This window comes from Coregonus clupeaformis, unplaced genomic scaffold, assembly GCF_020615455.1.
Source record: "Coregonus clupeaformis isolate EN_2021a unplaced genomic scaffold, ASM2061545v1 scaf0206, whole genome shotgun sequence".
NCBI lineage: Eukaryota > Metazoa > Chordata > Actinopteri > Salmoniformes > Salmonidae > Coregonus > Coregonus clupeaformis.
Genome location: NW_025533661.1, coordinates 120942 through 133120, shown reverse-complemented (window position 1 = coordinate 133120; position 12179 = coordinate 120942). Strand labels below are relative to the sequence as shown.

The 12179-nt window shown below is 43.1% G+C and overlaps 1 pseudogene; it reads left to right on the top strand.

Moving 5' to 3' along the window:
• The window catches only part of LOC123484154, a 34361-nt pseudogene that overhangs the window by 4422 nt on the left and 17760 nt on the right, over positions 1-12179 (top strand).

Sequence of the window (12179 nt, the reverse complement as noted above, 5' to 3'; positions counted from 1 at the left end):
AGAACAGAACAGTGCACATGTGGGACTATCGTATTTCACCGAGCCAGCCTCGCTCCAGATGTAAGAACGCTATTTTATGCTCGGTGGTAAAGTTTCCTAGGTACAGATCTAGACCAGCTTCCCTCCCAATCTATCCTTAACCATTGTGAGAGAAAATGCCAAACTGACACAAAATCAGTTTCTAGGGGCACCTTCAAAGCCCTCTATCACTCTCGGCTGACTTGGGATCGGTTAAGAGAGGGAGGGAATGAAGAGCCCCGACTCTGCAAATTAAATCAACGCTTTCCCCTCTATCGCTGTAATAAATGTAAAGCAAATTACGCCGGCAGATGTGTGGGCTAGGTTGTGTCTAAATGGCACTTTTACTATATGGCAGTGTACTACTTTTGACAGGGGCCCATTAGCGCTTGGAATTCAAGACATATGCAGAGAATAGGATGCCATTTGGGGATGCAGATTGATTCTTGGTTTCAGGCACATCTGGACCAAGAGTTGGAAGATTGGAACCTATATGAGCCTGGATAGTGTAATGTGCTTTACTCTGTAATATGATTTGAAACAAATCCAGCTTCTTGTTTTCCTCATGGAGGTGAATTGATCATTAGTACAGGTCCCAAATGGTGCACTTGACACACTATATTACCCTAGCAATGACAATGAGGTTACAAGATTCACAGTTTTTGTCAACCACTAATGACCAGGTTGGAGGGAGGGGTACTGAGGTGCAGTAACACGTCCCCACCTCGGGCACACTTTACCTGCCACCCCAAACTCATGGCATCAGACATAAGGTGCTCTTAAAGCAAAGTGCACTTCCTAGGGAACTAGGGCACCCAACACTCTCCTGGGCTCTACATCAATTCACTTTCTGTGATTCCTCACATCCTTTTCTAACCGTATTGGAGGAGATGGTCCAAGGTCCCTCCACTCTGACCTTTTTCACCAATGGGTTTTGAGGAAGGAGGTGAGGAGAGAGGACGCGACTAACCCAGGAAAGATTAACTGAGAGCCCTTGCTTCTTCCTCCTGTCTGCAGCACCCATGTCAGGTGAGGGAGGTTCTCCAGAGTCTGGTGGATGAGCAACATGGTGGACTGGTGAGAGAGTGGGCACCTCCAACTACTACTGGGCCTTCCCAGCAAGGCCCTGCACGCTCGCAAGCGCAGGTGGAGGAGCTGGACAAGCAGGTGATTATAACAGGGGTGTATTGGGGCCTAGGGTGGTCTGACACTGCTCCAGAGCATGTCACCAGCATGGGCGTCAACCAACCCACTGCTACAAGTGCAACTCTATCCTCTGTCTCTTCTCTCTATTTATCCTATCCAATAAATACAAAATATGTGAGTGGGACTGCCCTCAATTGTGTGATCTGTCTCTGACACTGCAGGGGAGGGAGTATTTGAATTTTCAATAGGGCAGCACAGTCACCCCCACCTGACCTGTTAATGCTGCAGGCCTCACTGGCCCGCCTCCTCCAAATTTGAACAGCTTGCTGGGCTCTTTATCGAGTTCACGCCGCCGACTCATGCTTCTTATTACAGAACATCGCATGCCTATAGACCCGCGACTTAGATAAAACCAATGACACTCCTATTGTCTAGTGTACTTCTTTTGACCAGGCCCTATTGGCTATATTTTAACTAAATAACCCTATGCCCCTAATAAAAATGGTAGTGTACAATATAGGAAAGAGGCAGCATTTTGGGCCCTGGTCAAAGTATTTCTCTACATAGAGAACAGGGTTCCATTTGGGAAGTGCAGCCTCAATGTCTGCGTAGTCTCAAGCCCACAGACAGACTGGTCCATTTCCTGGGTCCCAAACAGGTGCATATCTGTTCTCAGAGCTCAGGTTAACTGTACTCTGGTTTCAGCTAACACACCTAAGCAGGCATACCTTCTGTTTGCAGTAAAGTATATGCTTTTATCAAAGTGGGAGGGCGACCATTGGCCACTCAAACAGGCTATAAGACTTAGGGAAACAGAGGTAATGTCGGCACAAAACTCGAACTGTCCATGTTGTGTGATCAGTATTTAATTTGTCTATCAAATGGCACTTTACATATCTTCAAAATAATACAATTATGACTATGAAGGCTAAATTAAAATATACCTAGACTGGCTTTTGAGGTCCAGAGTTGAGTTTGAGGGAAGCGGTTAAGACCGCTGTCTTCTGTGGACACACATAGCCTACCTTGTCGGCGTGTGTTCGAAATCCAGCCCACACCTCCTCTGGCACAATCTTCTCTCCCATCTTTCCCAGTCTGCTCTTATCCCCAACAAAAACAACAAATCCGTGAAGAGTACATCGTCAACCCGTATCTAATTTGGTCATGATCACAAGAGGAAGCTCAAGGTTCAGGAACCAGAAACTAGCCTACATCAAAGGACCCAATAGTCTCATTGCAGACTCGGCAGACTCGCTATCAGTAGCAGCGCTGAAGGTGGTGGTGGTGGGGCTTGTCGAGGCGGGGAGTGTCACTGGAACAGCTGGTGGTCCTCTCGCTAGCATTTCCTCCTCGATGACCAAGTTCCCCACCCCATGCCAAATACCAGACGGTGAAAGTGTAATGGGCGGCATTGAACAGCTTCTGGTCGCCAGTGAGCTACTAATGCGGCCGCCGCAGAGTTGGAAATTAAACACAGTGGCGTGAATATGTGGTCCGGGTTGTCAGTGACATATTTATATGGGAACCCTCCGCTAGTTTCCATTCCACAACAGAGGACAAGAAGGGACTGCTCGTTTCATAGTCACAAAGTTTTATTAAAAATTGTATTTGAGTTATTGCCACTTTATCACTGTCTGAACTTTGAATACAAACTGTTTAATGCGAGTTATGATGCATAGAGAGATGTAAATCAACGTATCCCAAATGACACCTCATTCCCCGTGTAGTGCACTCTTTTTTACCAGGACCCCATAGGTGGACACAGCCAATGCTAATGCAAAAGAATACTAACCAGTGCAGAATAATTTTGTCTCATTGTTCTTTGCCATGACTTTTGATTGAGTGTTGAGAACATTATAGCTGCCTGACTTCTTGCCTTCTTGGTTACCATGGGGATGACAGTAAGCTTGGGAGTGTCCAGATTTCATACCGGTGTTACGGTATTACCGAAGTGCACACGAGGGGCCATCATTTATCTTGATTTTACGCAAAAAACAATATATAGGCAACAGGTGTATTTGATCCAGGAGGGGATTGAATGTCACTGTTGTAACCAAGTTGCTTGATCTTGAGTATCTAGCCTTAGCTGAAAAAGTTAGCAAAACAAATGCATAGCTGGGGCCCTAAGCTGTATATAATTATTTGACACATCTTAGCTTTCTTTATAATTACTTAACTGATTAAGTTATGGGCTATGGTGTAGCACACACTGCAGAAGGAAAATCATACTGCTAGTATTGGCCACCCATATACACTTACATTTACATTTACATTTATACACGCCTGCTCAATGATCGGTAATGGCAGCTGTTTCATGAACACACGATTAAGAATTTGATAATGTGATGTACAATGATATCTAGTTATGATGATATGTGCATGATTATTTAGTTGATGATATTTATGTGCGTGATGCATAGTTACATGTGTCAAGTTGAAGCACACAAAACACAACATTGATGTGAAAATGTAAATGTGGTGTTCAATTGTGTTACCTTTTCTCGCCATAGCATACCGAGGCGAAATAGAAGGAAGATGTCTCTGCAGCAGGCTGTCGATTAAAGCAAAAGTAGGACGCCAAGATACAGTAAGTACATTTATTTCACATGCCAACCTTAAAAGGAAAGCAGGCCATTTATCATCCTTCAATTTATCACTGAAATTGAGACTTGGTCTCACAGCAAGACTTACGAATTTGTTAATGATGAGTGATTTGTTTTATCTGCAATAATTTAGAAAAGAATAGTTTTTTGTATTGTTGTAAGATATAAGGACTAGAATGTTTTGCTGCATATACAGTGCATTCTGAAAGTATTCAGAACTTTGACTTTTTCCACACTTTGTTGATGCTACAGCCTTATTCTGAATTCTCATTTATTTTATTTTTAGAAACTCTCATCAATCTACACCCAATACCTTATAATGACAAAGCAAAACTGGTTTTTAGACATGTTTGCAAATGTATTCAGACCTTTACTCAGTACTTTGGCACCTTTGGCAACGATTACAGCCTCGCAGTCTTTCATACTTATATACGTCATTTAGCAGACGCTTATCCAGAGCGACTTACAGTTAGTGCATACATTATTCTTTTAATTTTCATAATTCTTCATGGGAATTTTAACTCACACTACAAGCAGAACGCCATGCCCATTAACTGAGCTACCCTCCCCTGCCGGCCATTCCCCACCTGGACGACGCCACACTGTGCGCGGCCCCATTGGTCTCCCGGTTGCGGCGGCCGGCTACACCAGAGCCCGGGATTCTTAACCAGGCATCTCAAGTGGAGCACCCACAGCTGGGCACTGAAGTGCATGCAGTGCCTTGGGACCACTGCTACCACTCGGGAGACTAGGCATCACTTCTTGGGTATGACACTGCATGTTTGGCACACTCTGTATTTGGGGAGTTTCTCCCATTACTCCCTGCAGATCCTTCTCAATCTCTTGTCAGGTTAGATGGGGAGCGTTGCTGCACAGCTATTTTCAGGTCTTTCCATGAGATGTTCGGGATTGGGTTCAAGTCCGGGCTTTGGCAGGGCCACTCAAGGACATTCAGAGGTTTGTCCCGAAGCCACTCCTCAAGTGCTTTGTCTTGGCTGGGTGTGCATAGGGTCATTGTCCTGTTGGAAGGTGAACCTTCGCCCAGTCTGAGGTCCTGAGCAGGTTTTCATCAAGGACCTCTGTACTTTTGTTCTGTTGTAATCTTTGCCCCTAATCCTGACTAGTCTCCCAGTCCCTACCGCTAAAAAACATCTTCTCTCTATTGTGTGGATGATGCTGCCACCACAATGTTTCACCGTAGGATGGCAGGTTTCCTCAGACGTGACACTGGCATTCAGCCAAATAGTTTAAACTTGGTTTCACTAGACCAGAGAATCTTGCTCCTTGAGTGGCGCAGTGGCTCACAATTGCACGCAGTGCTAACTGTGCCACTAGAGATCCTGGTTCGATCCAGGCTCTGCCAGCCCAGCCGCGACTGGAGACTCATGATGGCGTGACACCGCCCATAAACCCCCGGAGGCAGGGCATTGGAATGACCGCCAGGGATGTAGCCCTGCCGCCGTTGATAGAGAGAGTGATGCGCATGCTTAGCCAGGGTTGTGGGTCTAACTTGTACGGGGGTTGCAGGGCCAGTAAAAAAAATATGTATTCACTAAAACTGGTAAGGTCGCTCTGGATAAGCGCCCCTGCTAAATGACGAAATGTAAAATGTTTTGCATGGTCTGAGGTCTTTAGAGGCCTTTGGCAAACACCAAGCTGGTATGTCATGTGCCTTTTACTGGAGGAGTGGCTTCCGTCTGGCCACTCTACCATAAAGGCCTGATTTGCTGGAGTGCTGCAGAGATGGTTGTCCTTCTGGAAGGTTCTCCACACCTCCACAGTGGAGCTCTGGCAGTGTGACCATCATGTTCTTGGTCACCACCCTGACCAGGCCAAGGCCTTTCTCCCCGATTGTTCAGCCTGGCCGGGCGGCCAGCTGTGGGAAGAGTCTTGGTGGTTCCAAACATTTAACATTTTAGTTATTTAGCAGACGCTCTTATCCAGAGCCTACTTACAGGAGCAAGTGGGGTTATAGGGATTAAGTGCCTTGCTCAAGGGCGCTACATCGAAGATGTTTCACCTAGTCTGCTCGGGGATTAGAACCAGCGAACTTTCCGGGTTACTGGCACAAAACGCTCTTTTAACCACTAAGCTACCAAACCTCTTCATTTAAGAATGATTGAGGCCACTGTGTTCTTGGGGACCTTCAATGTTGTAGAAATGGTTTTAGTACCCTTCTTTGGATCTGTGCCTCGACACAGTCCTGTCTCTGAGCTCTATGGACACCTCCTTCGACCATCGTGGCTTGGTTTTTTGCTCTGACATGCCCAGCTTCAATGTGAGACCTTATATGGACAGGTCCCACTGTTGACAGATCATGTCCAATCAATTGAATTTCATCACACAGGTGGACTCCGATCATGTTGTAGAAACATCTGTAGGATGATCAATGGAAAACAGACAACCTGAGTTCAATTTCTCGGAGTCAAAGCAAAGGGGGCTGAATAGTTATGTAAATAAAATTGATAGAAACCTGTTTTCACTTATTGTCATTATGGGGTTTTGTGGGTAGATTAAGTTTAGGATCTTTATTTATTTAATCAATTTTAGAATAAGGGTGTAACGAACAATGTGGAAAAACGAAATGGTGTATGAACCAGTAGTTCGATTTTGGGATGTTATTTTTTGACTGTATCAGCTTTGACAATAACACAATATTGTTTTTGCGGTAGTTGGCTGTAACGCACCAAAACTCCTTCCTTCATAGCTTTTTCTCGATCTTCTTTTGTAAATAGGGAGCCAATTTAGTTTTCAGCAATTTTTATTTCCCTCACTTTTATTTCCTTTGTTCGCAGCAGACATATGGTGAGCAACATGTTTGGAACGCCCAATCACAATAACATCACAGTATTAATCGGCAATACACATAAGAGAATCGTGAGAATTGCAATACATAATCATATGGCAAAGTATAGATAATATCGGATCGGTGGAGATCCCTGGCAATCTGCTTATGTGTTCTGTACACTTGGTGTGTGTATACTTGTTCATATGTTTGTGTGTACGTACTGTGTGTGCTTGTGCATAACATGTGTTTATGTGTGTGTGTATGTCTTTGGGCTATCACTTGTGTGTGTGCCCACGGATCAAGGAGGAGCGAGCCTCTCTTCTAAATGAGCTGCAGGCTCTGAGAGGAGAAGAGGGAGTCATCTAGGAAGGCAAAGCTGGAGAAGCACAGGGAGTGTGACCCTGAAGTGATCGAGAGATGAGTGAGTACCCGTGTAACCAGCCTCTCAAAACATGGAGGCTAAGCGTCCCAATAATCTGACTTTTTCCTGAAGTGTGCACTGCTCACTATCACCACAAATTTACAAGATTGGATTGGTGTAGGAATGAGCTAGAGGGAGTTTCACCATTTTCTTCTACCAGGTCATTTCCGAAGGGAAGTGAACAAGTGCACACTTCGGGCAGAAAGGGTTAGGGGAATATTGGGTACACTTGAAATACACCCAGATGTCTCTCCAAATGTCAGACATTAACTTTTGTCCACTCTGCGAGAAAGGGCTATTTAGATTTTATAGGTCATATCAACATCAAGTCCTGCCTCAACCACAAGCTCATTTTACCTGGAATTTGAACCTTGCCCCGATTTTGTCTATCATCGAACTTTCGCCATTGTTGAAACCTCCCCATACAAATTCAGTTTGGGTCAAATTAATAAAAGGAGGGAATCCAATGAAACATCAGGTGCCTCATCTGGACAGATGGCCCGCTCCACAGCTGTCCATCAGGCCTTCTTATTAAAAGCCCAGAGATTGAGGAGAGGGCTGGACAGGTTCCAAGATAAAGAAAGCAATCAAGCAGCCCCATACAAGTAGCCTACGAGTCCAGGCTTGAGTCTGGAAAACCTGGATCTGCTCCAGAAATAGAATCGATAAATCGGACATGGATCCAGTCCATCACATTTAAATAGAATCCATAGAACGGACACTCCTCATGATTAGTCATGGCTCATCCAAAATGGCGACGCCATCAGATGTGTACACCTTGCAGTTGCGTAGAAGCACGTAAAAAAGGCAAAGAACTGATGCACAGAGAATGTAGTCATCGAGCATTCCAAACAGCATTTTTAAACACCACCGGTCCACCGCTACTGAACATGGCTTTGAATTGGAAGGCCCGTTCTATCCCTTTCCAAATCTACGCTTCCCAGCTGTTCTAGTTTAGTGCCTTCCCTCCTCCAACTTCTCTGGTTTCACGACTTGCTCAGTTTAACCCATGTCTTAAAGCAGGAACTCTGACTAAGCCCATGGTTGTTATTGCGTACACAACATTACTGACCTTTTGGGCCTGCACGAAATTTAACCGGTCGGGATTAACAGCTTATAACGGTCTGCCCTTTTTATCCTGATTTTATAGACTGTTTATTTTTACACACCTCTCAACTGGTATAGGAACAACAAGCGATCTGCTATTAGGAGTCTAGAAAGGAATCGGTGTAGTGGCTTTAGTTTATGTGTGTGTGTGTGTGTGTGTGTTCTTCCGTTTTGTATCTTTGCGAGAGTGTGTTTTTGGCTTTAGTTTGTGTGTGTGTATTTGCACGAGTGCCTATGTTTTAGACCAAGCGACTGCGTACCCATGTGATTAAATGTGTGATTTGATTTATCTTGTCGTCCTCTCCTGTCCCTCAATGCTTCGAGGCCTCGTATTGAGTTGTCAAGCACATGTACAGTGCTGTCGCTTTTAATAGCCCCCGACACTGCACTCCACGGCTCCGCTAGTGTCACTGAAGAAACCATTACTGTCCAGAGTGACTTAACACATAGACTCGGCTCAGAATCTTGGGGAAACAGCTGGCCTCTCATGTCAATTACAGAGTCCCCTTAGAAACAGAGCCCATTTCCCAATGATGTACACACACGGCTAAACCGCTACAACAGCTGTGTGGCTCCCGCGACAGGGAAGTCTTTTAGTCTGTCCTTTTATGGGTTGGAAGGAGTTCTCTCCATTTTGCCTGTGAAATTGCTCTGCAAGACCCCTAGCAGGTGTGTGTTTTCACGTTTTTATTAGTCGTATGAACGGGATACACAGGATACACCATCCAACGAAATGCTTACTTGCAGGTTCCTTCTCGACAATGCAACAACAATAACAGTAGAATATAATAAACATTTTAGCATGAGTGCCTTCAGAAAGTATTCACACCCCTTAACGATCTGGCCTTAATGACCATATACTCTTATAATCGCCACCCAGCACAGCCAGAAGAGGACTGGCCACCCCTCAGAGTCTGGTTCCTCTCTACGTTTCTTCCTAGGTTCCCTGCCTTTCTAGGGAGTTTTTTCTAGCCACCATGCTTCTACATCTGCATTGCTTGCTCTTTGGGGTTTTTGGCTGGGGTTTCTGTATAAGCACTTTATGACATCTGCTGATGTAAAAGGTCTTTATAAATACATTTGATTGATTGACCCCTTGACTTTTTCCACATTTTGTTGTTACAAAGTGGGATTCAAATGGATTTCGTCAACGATCTACACAAAATACTTTGTCAAAGTGAAAGAAGAATTCAAACATTTGTAAAAATAAATATGAAAAATAAAACTCATATAATATATCTTCATTAGATAAGTATTTATCCCCCTGAGTCAATACATGTTAGAATCACCCTTTGGCAACGATTACAGCTGTAATTATTTCTGGCTAAGTCTCTAAGAGCTTTCCACACCTGGATTGTGGACCATATGCCCATTTATTCTTAAAAAAATTATTCAAGCTCTGATCAAATTGATGGTTGATCATTGCTAGACAACCATTTTCAGGTCTTGCCATAGATTTTCAAGTAGATTTAAGTCGAAACTGTAACTCTGCCACTCGGGTACGGTCACTGTCTTCTTGGTAAGCTACTCCAGTGTAGCTTTGCCTTGTGTTTAAGGTTACTGTCCTGCTGAAAGGTGAATTCACCTCCCAGTGTCTGGTGGAAAGCAGACTGAACCAGGTTTTCCTCAAGGATTTTGCCTGTGCTTAACTCCATTCCATTTATTTTATAACCTGAAAACTCTGTCCTTAAAGATTACACTACCCATAAAATGATGCAGCCACCACTATGCTTGAAAATATGGAGAGTGGTACACAGTAATGTGTTGTATTGGATTTGCCCCAAACATAACACTTTGTATTCAGGACAAAAAGTGAATTGCTTTGCCACATTTTTTGCAGTATTACTTTAGTGCCCTGTTTCAAACAGGATACATGTTTAAGAATATTTTTATTCTGTAGTCTTCCTTCTTTTCACTCTGTCAATTAGGTTAGTATTGTGGAGTAAGTACAATGTTGTTGATCCATCCTCAGTTTTCTCCTATCACAGCCATTAAACTTTGTAACTATTTTAGTCACAATTGGCCTCATGGTGAAATCCCTGAGAGGTTTCCTTCCTCTCCGGCAACTGAGTTAGGAAGGACACCAGTATCTTTGTAGTGATTGGGTGTATTGATACACCATCCAAAGTGTAATTAGAAACTTCACCATGCTCAAAGGGATATTCAATGTCTGCTTCTTTTTATTTTTACCGACTTACCAATAGGTGCCCTTTTTTCCGAGGCATTGAAAACCTCCCTCGTCTTTGTGGTTTAATCTGTGTTGAAATTCACTGCTTGACTGAGGGACCTTACAGATAATTGTATGTGTGGGTACAGAGATTAGGTAGTCATAAAAAAAAATAAAACACTATTATTGCACACACAGTGAGTCCATCCAACTTATTATGTGACATCTTAAGCACCTGAACTTATTTAAGCTTGCCGTAGAGCCCCACAGTGGAGGCATCATAATACCCATAAAACCTAGCGGTCAAACAAAGAAATGGTTCCAATCGTTTTTCTACCATTTGTTTTTTCCCATAGGGGATTTTAAACACTTTAAAATAAGGGCTGTGTTTCGTGTGGGCTTACGATGGTGTGACATTTTGATAACGTGTAAATCTCTCTAGGACAAGGTGACTTTTATCAATATATTTGCGTGTATTTACCTCCCAAAAATGAAATGCTAATCAGCTGCCAATGTGGCTATCATAAAGAACTACAAATGCCATGATGGTCTGGACAAGACTGCCGAATCGAGGCAAAGGTAAAAGTATCTGGATTAACTCATGTTAGCAGCAGGATAAATAATGTCTATAGGGAATGTCTGTAACTCCAAAAAAAACATATACGGCTAGAGAAGTTTATGGATACATATTAAGAAAGCAGTCGTAGTCAAAACATGTCAGCGGGAACCAGGGAAAAAATGGAGAACCAAACTCAAAGCGAAAACAAACTAGAGACTCCTCGACAGACACTGATGATTTATGCTTTTCACCACCTGGTGTGGAAACCGACCTGCTAAAATCAATAAATGATAATTAGCGTACTTTAACTTGTCAGTAAAGAAATAAAGGAGCTAAAGGCGAGCCTCAAAATGAGTGATGAAAAGCTGCGACAATGGACAAAAAAACAAACAAGCTAAAAGTTACTATTGAAACGGACGTTAATTAACTTAAAAAAGAGAATGTTTCTGAGAGGAGCCTTATTTGGAATACAGACTAGATCCATGCAAGTAAATCTAGTACTTACTGGTATAAAAGAAAATGAGGGTGAAGAGCCTGAAAGCGTGGTAAAATAATTCCTCCTTAAAGCGCTACAGATCCCAGGCGATACTGTCAACAAAATCAAATTCGAACGTGTACACCATTTCGGACAGCGATACGAGCGCCCAATCGTTGCCAAATTTGCATTCTTTAGAGATAAAACAATGGTTAAATGCCTGGGCAATAGACTCGCTGGCACGAAAATAGGAATGAAGGATCATTTCCCGAAGGAAATTGCAGAACGGCGCAAAGTTCTGTACCCATTCTTCAAGGCAAATAGACTTAAAGGGAAACATGTAGCTCTTGTAGTCGTTCAACTGTACGTTGATAACCAACTGTTCCGAGACACCAAGACTACTCCATGGCTGTCCTAAATAATATTCATAGGATTTATAAATAGATAAAAGACAGCATTAGAAGAAAATATAAGGAACTGGAACACAAAAGTACTTAAAAGCCCAAAATTAGGTAGGAATCAACATGGTAGGGATAAAAACAGAGGACATAGAAGGCACAGTATGTGGGTACGTGTGGGTGTATTGTGATGGAAGGTGGGGTATGTTTTTGTGTTTGGAAAAGTCTGGAGTTAGTGCATTCGGGAAAGTATTCAGACCCCTTCCCTTTTTCTACATTTTGTTACGTTACAGCCTTATTCTAAAATGGATTAAATAAATACAAAATCCTCATCAATCTGCACACACTTACCCCATAATGACCAAGGGAAAATAACTGTTTGCAAATGTATGAAAAATAAAAAACAGAAATACCTTTATTTGCATACGTATTCAGATCCCTTTGCTATGAGACTAAATTGAGCTCAGATGCATCCTGTTTCCATTGATCATCCTTGA